The 15,781-nt window shown below is 35.4% G+C and overlaps 1 protein-coding gene across 1 annotated transcript in view; it reads left to right on the top strand.

The window, feature by feature from the left end:
• The first annotated feature begins 937 nt into the window (after positions 1 to 937).
• Positions 938 to 15,781, top strand: part of LOC5580129 (trimeric intracellular cation channel type 1B.1) — a 34,140-nt gene continuing 19,296 nt past the window's right edge. The window contains exons 1-2 of the mRNA XM_001655215.2: positions 938 to 1,088; positions 1,152 to 1,266. The gene's annotated coding sequence lies outside the window, so the exon portion shown is untranslated. The remainder of the gene's footprint in view (positions 1,089 to 1,151; positions 1,267 to 15,781) is intronic.

Raw genomic sequence — 15,781 nt, 5'->3', positions numbered from 1 at the left:
CACATTCTTATTAGCTTTATTATTAATAATTATTTTCTTATTGTACTTATTATTAATAATTATTTTTTTGGATTTCAGCCAAAAGTTAGAGAAAACAAAACTAACAACGTATCGTGAATATTCGAGAAATGATGCATTACAAGATTAGTGTTGCTTCTGCATACGACGCTTTGATAAAATTTGCTTGATTTTTAACACAAGCGTCAAATGACAGCTACACTAGAACAAAACAACGTTCGAACATCATAAAATGTTTAAACTATAAGGGCGCAAATGAATGCTTGCTGCAATTTCTTGATTCTTCACTGAGAAGAAGGGACGTATGAGGGACACACGATTTTCTTATGGAATAACGACATAAAAAGTATATTGCTTTTTAGTTCGAGAATCTAAAATATTTCCATAACAGACTTATGAAACAATACTCATTATTTTAGACTCACAATACAAATTTATGAACTTCCATCGATCATAATAATATGAATTGATAAAATATCATAAGATACTCTTATGAAAAAGCATTGATATCAATTATGAAATCCATAGGTTTATGACCATTATTCAATAAACATTCTTCAAAATTGAGAAAGAAAAAGTATTAACATTCATAAGATAGTTAATGATGATGACCAGAATTACATATGAATATCAGTCGAACCAGTCAAGAAATCAAATCACAAGCGTTCTTTTATGAAATTCATTCGTAATTATGAATTTACAGGCAATAATTTTTAAGAGCGCTTATTTAAATCTCATATGGGTGAGATTATTTGAGAAACGGTAAATAAATAGAAATCAAAACTTAATGGCATTTGAGAACCAAAAAGAGTATGGAATAGGAAACTAAAAGTTTTATGAAATTTCTTACTTGTTTAACTTTGGAGTGAATGAGGTGCACCCTATTTTACGCCACTGTCAATTGACGGAACCTGGAGGTCAGCCCGTTGATGTGTTTGTAAACACTGCTTCTGCGGTTCAGTGATTATTATGTGATATTAAAATTAAAATTGTTTTAATATAGTTATTTCGGAACTATGCATTGAATAAGTGTTTGCTGTCGTAAGCAAGGGTTGATAATACTTCAGAGGGTATGTGGTATGTTATGCAATTATTTAAAAGTCACCATTACTACCCTTATCTAATCTTTGCAGACGAGACCGGTCAAAACTTGGCGGTTGAACAAACAGGTGGAAGGGGGTGTACTTCGGCCTACTTTGATCGGATAAAATCCTGTAAAATTGTTCCTAAGAAACTTAATACGTACTGGTAAGTTTCAAAGCATTTTTTCAGTAATCCATGTTTATATCGTTAGTTTTCTCATGGATTTAATCTAATATGTAAGTAGGGTAAACCGTCCCATTATTGCGGTAATCTTAATATTGTGGTAGAGTATAAAATTCGAGATACAGTGGCTCAATTTCATATTCGTACAGGATACTGATTCCACATCAAGTTAGTAAAAAACTATTAAATGAAGTATTGAGCTACAAATACTTTATCCACATTGAAGGTAATAGGTGTCATCTATTGTTTGCCAATCACAAAATGTTTCCATTTACATTCATCTTTGGATTAATAGAAAAGTATTGAATTGATGTCTAAAATTCACCCAATTCCATATTCGTACACCTACCAAAATTCAAACGCACAACGTTCAAAACTAAATTTAGAAGCTCTATTTGATTACTGAAGTGCTTTATTATGATGTTCAGATGTAGTGAAATACATTTGGACAATTTATTAGTGGACATATATAAAATTTAGGTAAGATTATGACAAAGGCCAGTTTTCCAATGATTTTTGCTATAAAATCCAATAATTCGAACAATTACGTTTATTTTTGTCATTGGATCCAATCTATAGATTATACTCGTAAGCTCTGATAGAAATTAAGTTGAAATATATACTCTTTACAGAAATCATAAACAGATTTTATCCCTTTTGAGTTCAGAAAATTGTTGTGCCATAAGTTCAAAACTCTTCTAAAATGATATTTTTAATCAATGTAAACCAAATTTTCATTCCAAACAACAGGTAAATGTTAATTTCGAATTTGTCTGTAAAAATAATTTGAACTACGAACTTCGTTTTACAATAAAGTACCCTAAACTACGCTGTACATACCTCCACATAATTGATGTCATCGTAATATTCAATTATCTTTGAAATAATATTCAAATTATATTCAAAATAGCACCCTATTTTGCAATTTATTGATTTTATAAGAAAAATACAAAATAACTTGAATGAGCAGAAAGCATTGATACACTATTTAATAGAATATATCCTGTTGTTTTCATCATTTTAAAAACACGTTTGTGTTGCGGTTATGGCAATAATATTTATTCTATAAATCTCTATAATCATGTTTGGTAGTAAAATGTAAATTAAAAATGATAATTACGCAATGTTTTGATAGGAACATTAACTATGGATTATGTATATACATTTAGGAGACAAACATAAAGAAATTGACTAAAATTTTTGGTTTTGGATTTGTTATAAATATTATATCACCTAAGATTCAAAAGTATAAGTTGTCGATATCCACTCTTAGCTACTCTAAAACTGATTATAATTTTTTGAAACTTGTGCAATATTCGCAATTATCATTCTTAAGGAAGTGATGATGAAAAAAATGCAATTTATTGTTCGACTTACCGAAAATTTTAGCAAAAAACATGGGAAAACTGGTATTTTTCTTAAATTTACTTAAGTTTCAAATATATCCGTTTATAAATTTTCCAAATGTATTCTACTGCATCTGAACAACACAACGAAGAGCTTAAGTAGTCATCTAGTTCATTAAAAATTAGTTTTGAATGCTGTATATTTCTTTTTTGTTAGGTGTACGAATATGGAATTGGGTCAATTATAGACACAATCTCAATACTTTTCCATTATTCCAAAGATTTAAGCAAATGAATACAGTTTGCCATTGCCAAACAATAGATGACACCTATAACCTTCATTATTGATAAAGTATATCGAAGTCCATGCACCATTTAATAGTTTTATACCAACTTGATATGAAAACAGTGCCCCGTACGAAAATGAAATTGAGCCACTGTAGCTACGTACAGCCACTGTAATAATCTTGGATTATATGTTGAATCTTCTAAAACTTACTTAAATAACGCAATTTGTTTAAAAAAATGAGAAAACTACAACTTTTTTAGATTTCTTTTCTTTTTTTTGCAGTATGCATTCCCAAAGTGAGCAAAAAATAATTGCGGTAGTTTGTTTTTATTGAATTTTCTGTTAAAAAACAATGTTTCGTGCAAAGGATTATTATTATTAGCTTTATTCACGAGACTTTCAGCCCGCGGTTTCGTGCAATGAATATATTTTTGATAATAAATAAAATGCAGCATGTTAGGCATATTTAGTAGGGTGGTTCAAAAAATCGTTTTACTCCACACCGCTCATGCGAATCTAGATCAAAATTTGAGCTCATTTGGATGAAAACTGAGACTGCACAAGCCCTTCAAAGTTTGTATGGGAATTAGAATGGGAAATACAAGCATTTCATTCAATCGGTCATAGTGTTTGCCCATGTGCTTTTGTTGGATAGAGCTATGCTGATTTGAGTGGTTCAAAAAATCGTTTTTGCTCCACACCGCTCATGCGATTCTAGATCAAATTCTGAGTGTCCTCCCAAAATTTGAGCTCATTTGGATGAAAACTGAAACTGCACAAGCCCTTTAAAGTTTATATGGGAATTACTATGGGAAAAGCAAGCAATTCATTCAATCGGTCATAGTGTTTGCCCATGTGCTCTTGGGGATTAGAACTGTGTTGATACTGTGAGATACAATAATCAGCTACAACTTTACCGAAGACCGTATTCAAATCGGACAAGTCAGTAATTAGTAATTGATTTTTATCAAATTGGAAATTCTTCAACATTTGTTTTCTGAACAGGCAACATTGCTGTATCTGGCGAGAAAGATAGCACACATACAAATCATGGCTAATATGGTTTCCATCAATAATTCCATCAATACTATTTTTATGTCACAATGTAGCTCCAACTATAGGTAATCAGCGGCAAAATAAAAAGAATTTGAAAAACTTTCATGAAAAATATATTAAATTGCATTTGTTACTGCATCTAAGTGTTCCTATTTCCGCTCATGGTTAACAGATTTCGTGACGAACTTACTAAAAAATGCATTATTTCGAATTTCGTTATTTATCCTGATATTTTTTATGGTCAAACCATAGCTACTACTGCAATAAAGAAAGCTGTATACTAAAATCGACATTTCTTCGAAATTTTGTTTAATTTTTTGCATGAGCGGTTATTGGAACACACAAATATACCTAGTGATCCAATAACCGCTCACGAGGTCTTGTGGTTTCAATATAAAGAATTATTTTATCAAATGAAAATAATGTCATACGATTTAATTTGAAAGTTGTTAATATTGCTAGAATATATCCGTGAGAAAAATTTTGGTTTTTGACACGGAAAATCAATTTTTACGGAAATAGGGGCATGAGCGGATACTGGTGCACTGATGGTACACTGAAAAAAATCAGTTAGGCTATTGTATCGGAAATTTCTTATAATAATAATCTTTCCGATAACATGTTCGTTTCAAGTTGTATCCCATACGCTCAACATGCTAAACAGGTTAAGTGCGTGCAACTGCTAGCTTATATACATATATCACAAAGATCCGTTATCGATGAATGTATATATGCACTCCTAATGTACAGTATAAGCGGAGATACAAGGATTGCATATAACTTTAACTGTCATATAAGGGTTACTATTTTGATGTCGAAGTGATGCGGTAGAACAAACAATCCACAAGTTCTCTGAAAGAAGTTTTGATTTCTAGGTAAGCAAACCAGTTTTATTTATGACTTTGTCCCTAAATATAAGATAATTCCAAACAATTTGTTGCCAACTCGGAAATGACGAGATACGAGTCTGGAATGTCACTAAGCTCTATACAGCGGAGCGGCGAAAGTAGTGGTTAGGTTGCGAAAGTTGAAAATCTTACTTTCGTCGTTTTGTAAATCCGGAAATCAAACGTTCTAAAAGTGAAAAAACGAGTTGGTTAAGAGCAAAATGTGTAGAATTTCGTCTGCGAAACACGATAAATCGATAATCGATAAAGTAAGTTTGTATACTATTGTGTTACACTCAAAACAGTTTACTAACCAAAGTTCCAATTTGGAACGATTCAATTCGTGCTTTTAAATTACAATGTTTCGTTTTCCATGTCGTTTCATTGAATTTTATAGGTTGGACTCCACACTATTTGATCCATAACTGTGGGGTCATGGTATTCGCTGAGCGGTGAGAGTTTCAATTGTTTTTCTTTCACTCAAACCTATACGGGTTAAGGTGACACAACACGGAATCCAAGCATGACAGACACAATGGCCGGCTTGCGCCCCTACTCACGATTTCAAAGGCACTAATCCGCTAAAATAATTAACGTACAAAGTCAATCTTCTTACTTTATGCTTTCTGCTAGTGCACAAAGCTAACATAGAAATTTTACACTGATACTTCTTTCGCGAGATTTGTGCCTTCAAAGTTTCGGTACATTCTTGAATTTTGGTTCCAAGCTGTTTCACATTAAACAGTTGTTTTGAGACCCAAATGAGACCCGAAAAGTGCCCTGGGTGAGAACTTAAGGACATATAGGAAAGAATCCCTGTCATGGCAGGGGATATGGCTTCCTCACGCATACCGAGAAATTCAGCCAGCGGTGCACACTTTTTCTCAAATTCCCAAGAAACATTTGCTTATTTTATAATCATTTATTAAGCAATTTTTCACAACTACATACTGAATAGTTGCTTTATTATATTACTTTGCAGCTGCTACGCACACATTGTTCAAGCAAATCTGGCGAAATTATTAAGCTTCTTATCATTTAGTGACTGTAATCATATATTGTAATGATGTTTATTCAGGTTTCACTTAGCTTAATAAGGATTGATGATTTAACAACGCTAGTTTAACAAACTACATTATTGCAGTTTAATTCAGCATCATGTTTAACAACATTTTAATTATTTGCAAGTGAAGCCTTTGTTCAGGCGTTGTTCACACAAATTTGGAGAAGTTATAAAGCGTGTCGTTGTATATTGACTTTATTCTACAACTTCAAAATCGCTTTATAAGCATTCATCTCAGCTTTTATTCAACTGCCACAAAATTGATTGAAAACAAATAAATGACTAAAAATAACTAACACTGTATATACATCAAATGCAGTGTATACTTTTCCCATGAATTAATATCCACTTTCAATAATTACCTGGATATTGGATTCAAACTCGAGACCTTCCCATCGTCAGCGGTATACCTTGCCATCTGCGCCATCCTTGAATTCATAAATCATCTTTCCAGTGCCCAATATAAACCTCTTGTAGCTGATTATTGATCATGCTAGAGCTTCTATTCAACAATAACTAATCAACATGTGCTATGCTGATCAACAACTGAATAAGCGCATTACTTTTGCTGCTGTTCAGTACTGATGCGAGCTGAACTCAGTCGGCTATTTATAGCGCACAGTGAGAAAATTTATTGCAATGCAGGTCAAAAATAAAGTTTATTCACAAAGTAAAAACAGTCTGAAATGATTAATCGAATTTCATAATAAGTTTTAACTTATTAAAACTTTAATTGAATTGTTCAATTACTACTAAAATTCATTTATTAAATGTATAAAATTTCTACTAGGTTAATATTTTGATTATTTGTCGTACTTTTTCCATCTATTAAACAGTATACAAATATAAAATATATTTCAATCAATAATCCTATGTCAGAAGACTGATTCAAAATATTTTCTAAACATAATTGAATATTGTATTGAGAAAGCATCAGTTATTATTGTATCCAACAGGATGATATATCTATGTTGTATTAGGATTTTATAAAATACCTATTCAGCTTTTAATCATGTTCATGTTAAACATGGAAACAGCTGAAGCAACCAAAACGTTAGTTCGTCTCCTGTACATCTGTTTACACAATTATATTTGTTTGGTGGAATATTGGCTCTTTAATAGAAGGAAAAATGACTTGTTCAACTCATTAGTAAAACAATCTTGACAAGTCGGCAGAGATTCCTTGGAGAAGTTTAATAAGTGTTGATTCTACTATTATTCATTCCAATGAAAAATGTTGAACATTGACTTAAATTTGGATCTAAATACCATCTTCTCAGCTCGTTGTAGGGCATTTTTTCAGCTGTCACCATTATTCAACAATAATTAACTATGTATGTTTATTTGTGACACTTGACTGTAAGTTGGGTAACCACTTTCATGTAACTATTGTTAAATTATTATTTATACTTCGATTATCATTAAAAATGTTATGATTAGTAACTTTTTCCGATATCAATTACGTCGCAGATGATGAATGATCACTACATTAAGAAAATTTAAATCGTTGATTCATTACGTCGCCATTACGTCCATTACGTTAATCCATCCATCGCATACACGTCTTGGATTTGGTTTGAAAAACATTTGAAACATTTGAAAATAACATAAAAAGACATAATATGTTTTGCTTGAATAAGAGCATACTCATGTACTGTTATTCACATTGTTTATAAGTGTTACTAATCATGCTGGTCAACATTTTAAGTATTAGACACTGAAACTTTTGTACGATTTGTTGTTAATCAAATGTTCAATATTCTACTAAAATGATGGCTACAACCTATAAAAGCTTTTAATCAGTCAATTGTTAAACTTCTTATGTGTTGTAGAACAAAAGCTACTATATTTGCATTTTCGGAGGTTTATTCAGCTCTTATTCAAAACACAAACTGCAAGTGGAATAACAGCTTTTTTATAAGCGGTAATTAATTTTATTCAATTAATGATTCAACTAAAAATTTGTTCAGCAATGGTTGCTGCTATGCAGCTTGTATTAAACACGTAAGTATCTTAAAAGCTACCAATTGTTCCTTGGGTTATGCTACTTACCTGCAATAAATTACAGCCAAATTGCTAACATGCCATAAAAATAGGATTACTTTTCCATCTTAATAGTTTTCTCTACTGAAAATGCCCGAAATCTGACGATTCGTGGTCATTTTCAACACGTATGATGAGTATTTTGGTTCTTGTTTTCATTAATCCACCGGCAAATACAGGACACTTATCACTTGATTTTCCAGTTCTTGATAAACGTAGGACGTCCAACACGATTTACTTCCACTTATAGTAGATTTTAGAACACGTAACAGTAAGTTTCTGGTAGAAATTTCACAAAACTTCGCAAAACCGTGGTCAAAACGATCACGCTATCACAATATTTCACTTTTTTTATTTTTCTATTTTTTGTCCACTTTTGCTGTTGCAGTGTTGTCAGTATCGTTGAATGTTATGCACGAATTGAAAAAAAATGCTGTCTACAAACATAATATAAACAACGATCACTGGCAACGATGTACATTTGCTTCATATTTCACTACTACCCGGAAATAAGAGAATAAGGTTGTGCCTACCACTACATTTACATAAATATTTGTGGATTCAACGGAGTTTCACCTTAAGTTTTTCATATAATTGTGGCTTACGCTATTGAACATGTACTGCATACAAAAATTTCAAAGTGTCAATCATAACGCACGTAGATATAAAACAAACACTACCGGCGAAAAACAGAGAATTAATCCGGGTAACCTTCGATAGTCGCGTTAAACAGTGGTAAACTACGAACATACGTTTGATCTTCTTTATTACGCGGACATTTCAAGCGTGTGCTAGAATAAGGGCGTAAGTCGCATGATCGATTTCTCTTCGTTGATCCTCTCTTCTGTGAATAAAGGTGACATGACGCGGGTTTGACAGCATTTTTTCACCTCAGGACGCAAGATTGCATCGCTGCCTAGCGTCCTAAAGTGAAAAAATGCTAACAAACCAGCATCTTGTCACCTTTATTCACAGAAGAGAGGATCGATGAAGAGAAATCGATCATGCGACTTACGCCCTTATTCTAGCACACGCTTGATTTACAGTGATATTGTTTGCTTCTCGTGAGATTGCCGTACATTAGATATGGGGACAGATGCCGCACATCCCTACAAGAGTCCCACAAGATATCTGCCAAAAAATTCTAAAATCAATTCACCAAATATTTACCAGGAAAACGAGTAGATATCTTGTCCAAACATGAGGATTTTGCGTGAAACCTAATAAGAAATTTCGTTTGCTAATCATTTCATTGACAATTCGTTACTGAACCCCGAGCAACCCAGGAAAATATCAATGGAATTTACCTGGGAGGGAGGCACCGATACTACACACGAAATAAAGAACAAAGTTTGTTTGAACTGCAAGATAACTCCAGCTTGCCAACAACAATCAAGGCAGGCTTGGAGAAAACCGCAAGTTTTCTTTTGTTGTGTACTTTCGATCTTTCCTGACAAACATGGAAAAAGGGCCACAGTTTTCTATGCGCTAAATATTAATTTTCATGCGTTTTTCAATGCTTTATATTCAATCAGTTGAAACGTGCTAACGTGACATTACTTGCATTGTGTGCATGAATTGATTTTCAAAAAAAAAAATGTCTTCGACTCACATATCCATAGAACCATAATATAATAACTATTATGTATATTTAAAAATATTTTCTTAAATATCGATAACCCACAATTATTAGGAATGATCAACTGGACTGCAATTTGAAATAGAAACTTTGACAATATTCTGCGTGTATTGCATGCTACAGAATCAGTATTCGATACAAGTTCGGCCCAGTTTAAACTATTTGAATGTAATGTATGCCTAGGTGCCAACTTGTGACAAAATTGGGGGCGAAACCCTCCAAGATTGAATCAAATGCAATGTTTTTCGAGCAAACTCAAAGGGAACTACATTGATTTTGTTCGCAATTGTACGTTTTTAAATAGTCTCGAATGACCTTCCCAATACATCACCAGTTGGCGCTTATATGAAATATGATTCTTTAATTGTGATTTCATACTAAAATTGTGATTTTAATTCTTAAATTACTGCAATTATTTTCAGAAATTGAGTATAGAAAATGATTTGACGTATTTTTTCTAACACCAAGAAAAACTCAGATTTTCTCTGACGTCTTGAAGGTTCAAATCCGACGCATCTCTGATATTTCTTCAAATTTATTTTTGAATAGAGTGTTATTCGTCACCGGCATCAATCGATTTGATCAATGGAACTCGATTTCTGTCTGCTAAATTTTTAAAATTTTTTCTCTAAAAATTATTTTTGCCATAAGAAATGATAATAATGAGTGCAACCGAAACATCAAAATGGGTGCTGTAGATTTTGTTCTGTAAAAGGCAGGATGCCAATAAAAGCAATATTCGCTTCCTCACCTCAAAGTTCCCACAAAAATAAACTTAGATAAAATATTGGGCATTTGCAAAAAAAAAAGAACTAAAAATTCTCAGATCCGGAATACATAACACAAGCATTTTGTGTTTGAAAATTATCACGTGTTGCCTATCATAATTTTAAAATGACCATGACTAGTGAAATAACGATATATGGTAAAATGTTCCTGGAATTAGTTAAATTTGAATTGATTTGTGTGTCCTCCAAAGGGTTTGAGTAATTATTTTCAAATATTCCCGTGTTAGCCTTTTCGCCCACTATCTGAATATTTCGCCCCCCAAATTCTATTTTACAAATTTTCGCCCCCTTGAGCCTGAAAATCGCCCCCAGGGGAATTTGCCCACTTTGGGAATCACTGCTCTAGAAGCTTATTAAAAAAAAGAACTTGTTATGGGCTCAAAACATTTTGATTAGCGGTAGTCATCCCAGAAATCCATGAAGGATAAACCGATGACTCCGACAAAAATGACGATAAAATTTTTGAACCGGCAATCCGGTAGATTTTTGCAAATGGTCCTAGATTTTAGAAGAAATCCGAGAAAAATACTACTGTAATTGATTTTCTCATAAATTATCCGATATTGACTTCAGGAATTGTTAAAACGATTTTTCAGGAATCTGCTAGGAACTTTCGGATAGTCAAAAATGTCCCAAATATCTTTTGATCGCCTTTTAAGATATCTAACAACTTTGTAGAAAAAATGAAAAATGTTTTAAATCTTGTAAAAGAATATGGAATTTTTATCAAAATGTGCACAAAATTTGATGAAAAAACTCGTTTGAAATCATTTTTGTTCATATCTTTTTACTAAGATTTTTAACACGTTCCATGTCTTCGACAAAGTTGTTAGATATCTTAAAATTCGTGTTTTTGCTGAACATCGTAACTTTTTTTTTTTTTTTTTTTTTAAATCTTTATTAGAGTGTATTTTAACACACGAGGGCTAGTTCTACACTAAACATCGTAACTCTCTATCTCTTAAAGTAACAAAGTTATCGATCGATTTCGGTTTCAGAAGGCTTTTTTGTTTGATAGTAAAAATGCATTGCAGACTTTGATAGACAAAAGTTTTTATCACCTGCCGAAAGGGAAGATGAAGTTACTTATATAATATGTAATGGTTGTCTGCGCCATTTTGCGCCGGAAGCAAGTTTTGGGGCCTAAATTATCCCTTGGAAAAGAGTGAGTTATGAATAACATCGAATTTAGTTTTACCAAATTAGGATGGGAGTGTTTTCTAACACAGAACACCTAGATATAATAAATTAATATGTTTGTAATTATACTAATAAAAAATTAAAAAAATGGATGAATTCATTATTTTAAAAGATAGCGTGATATGTTCACAAGTTTTGACATAAAAATTTTGTTAAAAATACAAAAAATGTGAAAAATCTTGAAAAAAAAGTTTTTTTTTTATATGGGTGTTTCACATACAACGGCATAGAGTGACAGGGTAGAAAATTGCGTCTTCGACAAAGTTATATCAAATTGCCACTTCTATAACTTTGGTATGGAAAAATAGGTTTTCTATCTTACTGCTAGATGGCTTGATCAGAAAACCTTTTTCATCAAAAGATGCGTTTCAATGGAGGTCTACAAGCAAAGTGCCGTTTCGATGTTTGTTAGACGTCATTTGAGCTTTCGGTCAACGTCAGTCTAACAAGAAAGTGAATGCTCGTCAGCAATTCGGTTTATGTTTACTTCACGCTAACTTTGAAGTACCCATTAATGGGTACTTTCGTACCCATTTCAAAGAAAAGTGGTTTAACTCATTTAATGGGTATTAGCCGTTTACTCATTAAAGAGTATTTGCACCAAACTTCAAAAGATGGGTAAAATTTACCCCTCATGGATTTCGCAAAAATGGGTAAAAAGTACCCCCCTCTTGCCAGCACTTACGAAAAACGGTTTAAAATGGAGTTTTAAAATAAATCAAGGACACAACACATACGGTCTAATAAGAAATAATTTTATTGAATCATACCAATGGAAACGTTGAATTTCTCTTTAGATGCAGACCTGTATTCGTAACTTGCTCCGTATCTTCCTGCTCCAGCGTCGGATGAATAATCGCTTCTAAATTGCCGCGTTTCATGATTTTTCGAGGATTGCGCTGTAAATAAAAGTTAAGTTAGTCTAAGATATACATGATATGTGCAAAAAATAGCTACTTACCATTATCTTTTTCAATTGATAAATTCACTTCAAAAAATTTCAATGTTTTGCTCCAAGTAACGACAAGTGGCTTTTTTACCCATTATTGTTGACGGAGCACATTCCTCAAGAAGAGTAAATTGTACCCTTTTTAATGTCAAAAAATAATATCCTTTTTCTGACACCTCAGTACTAACAAAAAAAATGGGTACTAGAAACCCATTAAATGGGTACTTTAAAGTTAGCGTGTTTATCACAGCAAACAAAAGCAATGGTGTAACATTTCTCACAGCATTCAAAAAAAAAAATTCTCAACAATGCACTACTACGCAGACAATTGGATTGGATACCATGAAACTTCTCCGAACAAACTATATCGCTAAGATCAACGGTTTGGGCACTATTCAAAAAGCGTACGAAACTCTACTACCTATCCAGTATCCAGTACAACTCTATGCTACTTTAAAAAAAAACAACTAACAGTCATTGCTAACGCTTGTAGATCAAGACCTATCTTTCCAGAAGTTTTTAGATAAACTAGAACTTCTGTTTCATTAAACAGTTTATTTCTTTGAACATGTCTTTGCATGTACGGTATTCTATTTATTTATTTAGTTGGTGTTACATCAATTAATTTGATAAAACCTCGTTAACGATGTTACGCCAATTTACTCGGTCCAAGGCTGTGTCTCTCCAACCTCGATTTTGGCCCACGTTCTCCAGATCTTGTTGCACCTCGCTCGCTGTGCTCCCCGCCTTCTTGTGCCAACCGGATTCGACGCGAACACCATCTTTGCAGGATTGTTGTCCGGTAGTCTTGCAACATGCCCTGCCTAGCGCACCCTTCCGGCTTTCGCAATCTTCTGGATACTTGGTTCGCCGTAGAGCCTAGCGAGCTCGTGGTTCATTCTCCGCCGCCACACACCGTTCTCCTGCACTCCGCCAAAGATCGTCCTAAGCACCCTTCGTTCGAACACTCCAAGTGCTTGCAGGTCCTCTTCCAGCATGGTCCATGCTTCATGTCCATAGAGGACTACCGGTCTTATAAGCGTTTTGTACATGGTACATTTGGTGCGGGGGTGAATCTTTCTCGACCGCAGCTTCTTCTGGAGCCCATAGTAGGCGCGACTTCCACTGATGATGCGTCTCCGTATTTCACGACTAACGTTGTTATCAGCCGTTAACAAGGATCCGAGGTAGACGAACTCATCAACCACCTCAAAAGTATCCCCGTCTATCGTAACACTGCTTCCCAGGCGGGCTCTGTCGCGCTCGGTTCCGCCTATCAGCATGTACTTTGTTTTTGACGCATTCACCACCAGTGTTGTGAAAAACTCAATTTCTCACAACTCACGCTTGAGATTTTTCATGCGTGAGTTGTCAATCATGCAACTCAGCAGTCAAAAAATCATGGATGAGTTGGCTCACCTTTTCGACTCATTGTCTCGTATTTCCACAGTTTACTCACACACGGCAATAATTTCTGGTTAGTCTGGTAAAAATATAGTAATCCTTTCTAACGTAAACAACAACATTCAGATTTCACGAGTTTTTGCCGAGTTTTGCGACTGAATCATTTTTTACGGTTTGAGTTGATTGAGTTGATTTTGCATCAAAATCTCAAGCGTGAGATTTACGAAGCAGATCTCTAATGAGTTTGCTCTCACGGGAGAGCGTATTGATTGAGATTTTGAGTGTGAGTCTATCAACACTGTTCACCACCAGGCCGACTTTTGTTGCTTCACGTTTCAGGCGGGTGTAGAGGTCTGCCACCGTTCCAAATGTTCTGCCGACAATATCCATATCATCCGCGAAGCAAACAAATTGGCTGGATCTTGTGAAAATCGTACCTCGGTTATTGAACCCGGCTCTCCGCATGACACCTTCTAGCGCGATGTTGAACAGCAGGCACGAAAGTCCATCACCCTGTCGAAGTCCCCGGCGGGATTCGAACGAACTGGAATGTTCGCCCGAAATCTTCACACTATTCTGCACACCGTCCATCGTTGCTCTTATTAGTCTTGTGAGCTTCCCGGGAAAGCTGTACTCGTCCATGATTTTCCATAGCTCTTCGCGGTCGATGCTATCATAAGCCGCTTTGAAATCCATGAACAGGTGATGCGTTGGGACTTGGTATTCACGGCATTTCTGGAGGATTTGCCGTACAGTGAAGATTTGGTCCGTTGTCGAGCGGCCGTTGATGAAACCAGCTTGATAACTTCCCACAAACTCATTTGTTATTAGTGATAGACGACGGAAGATAATCTGGGATAGCACTTTGTAGGCGGCATTCAGGATAGTGATCGCACGATAGTTTTCACATTCCAGTTTGTCGCCCTTCTTGTAGATGGGGCATATGACCCCTTGCTTCCACTCCTCCGGCAGCTGTTCCATTTCCCAGATTCTGACAATTAGCCGGTGCAGACAGGCGGCCAACCTCTCCGGGCCCATTTTGATGAGTTCAGCTCCAATACCATCTTTACCAGCGGCCTTATTATTCTTGAGCTGGCTGATGGCATCTTTAACTTCCCTCAATGTGGGGGCAGGTTGGTTTCCTTCATCCGCCGTGCTGACGTAGACACTTCCTCCGCTGTCGTGACCCTCGTCACCTGTGTTCTCCGTGCCATTCAGGTGTTCATCGTAGTGCTGCTTCCACCTTTCAATCACCGTCACGTCCGTCCGTCAAGATGCTTCCGTCCTTATCCCTACACATTTCGGCTCGCGGCTGTACGGTATTCGTTCGTTCGTTATTTGGCTTTACATCAATTATCTTGATAAAGCCTCGCCAACAATATTTCGCCAATTCCCTCGGTTCATGGCCGCTTCTCTCCATCCTCGACTGTGACCCACGCTCTCCAGGTCCTGGTGTACCTGGTCCATCCACCTAGCTCGCTGCGCCCCACGCCTTCTTGTTCCGACCGGATTCGTGGCGAACACCATCTTTACAGGGTTGTTGTCCGGCATTCTTGCAACATGCCCTGCCCAGCGTATCCTTCCAGCTTTAGCTACCTTCACGATACTGGGTTCGCCGTAGAGTTGAGCGAGCTCGTGGTTCATCCTTCGCCGCCACACGCCGTTCTCCTGCACGCCGCCGAAGATCGTCCTTAGCACTCGGCGTTCGAAAACCCCAAGAGCTTGCAAGTCCTCCTCGAGCATAGTCCACGCCTCATGCCCATAGAGGACTACCGGTCTTATGAGCGTTTTGTACATCGTGCATTTGGTGCGGGGGTGAATCTTTCTTGACCG

This window comes from Aedes aegypti, chromosome 1 (genome assembly GCF_002204515.2).
Source record: "Aedes aegypti strain LVP_AGWG chromosome 1, AaegL5.0 Primary Assembly, whole genome shotgun sequence".
Classification (NCBI taxonomy): domain Eukaryota; kingdom Metazoa; phylum Arthropoda; class Insecta; order Diptera; family Culicidae; genus Aedes; species Aedes aegypti.
This window is presented reverse-complemented; position numbering and strand designations above follow the sequence as displayed.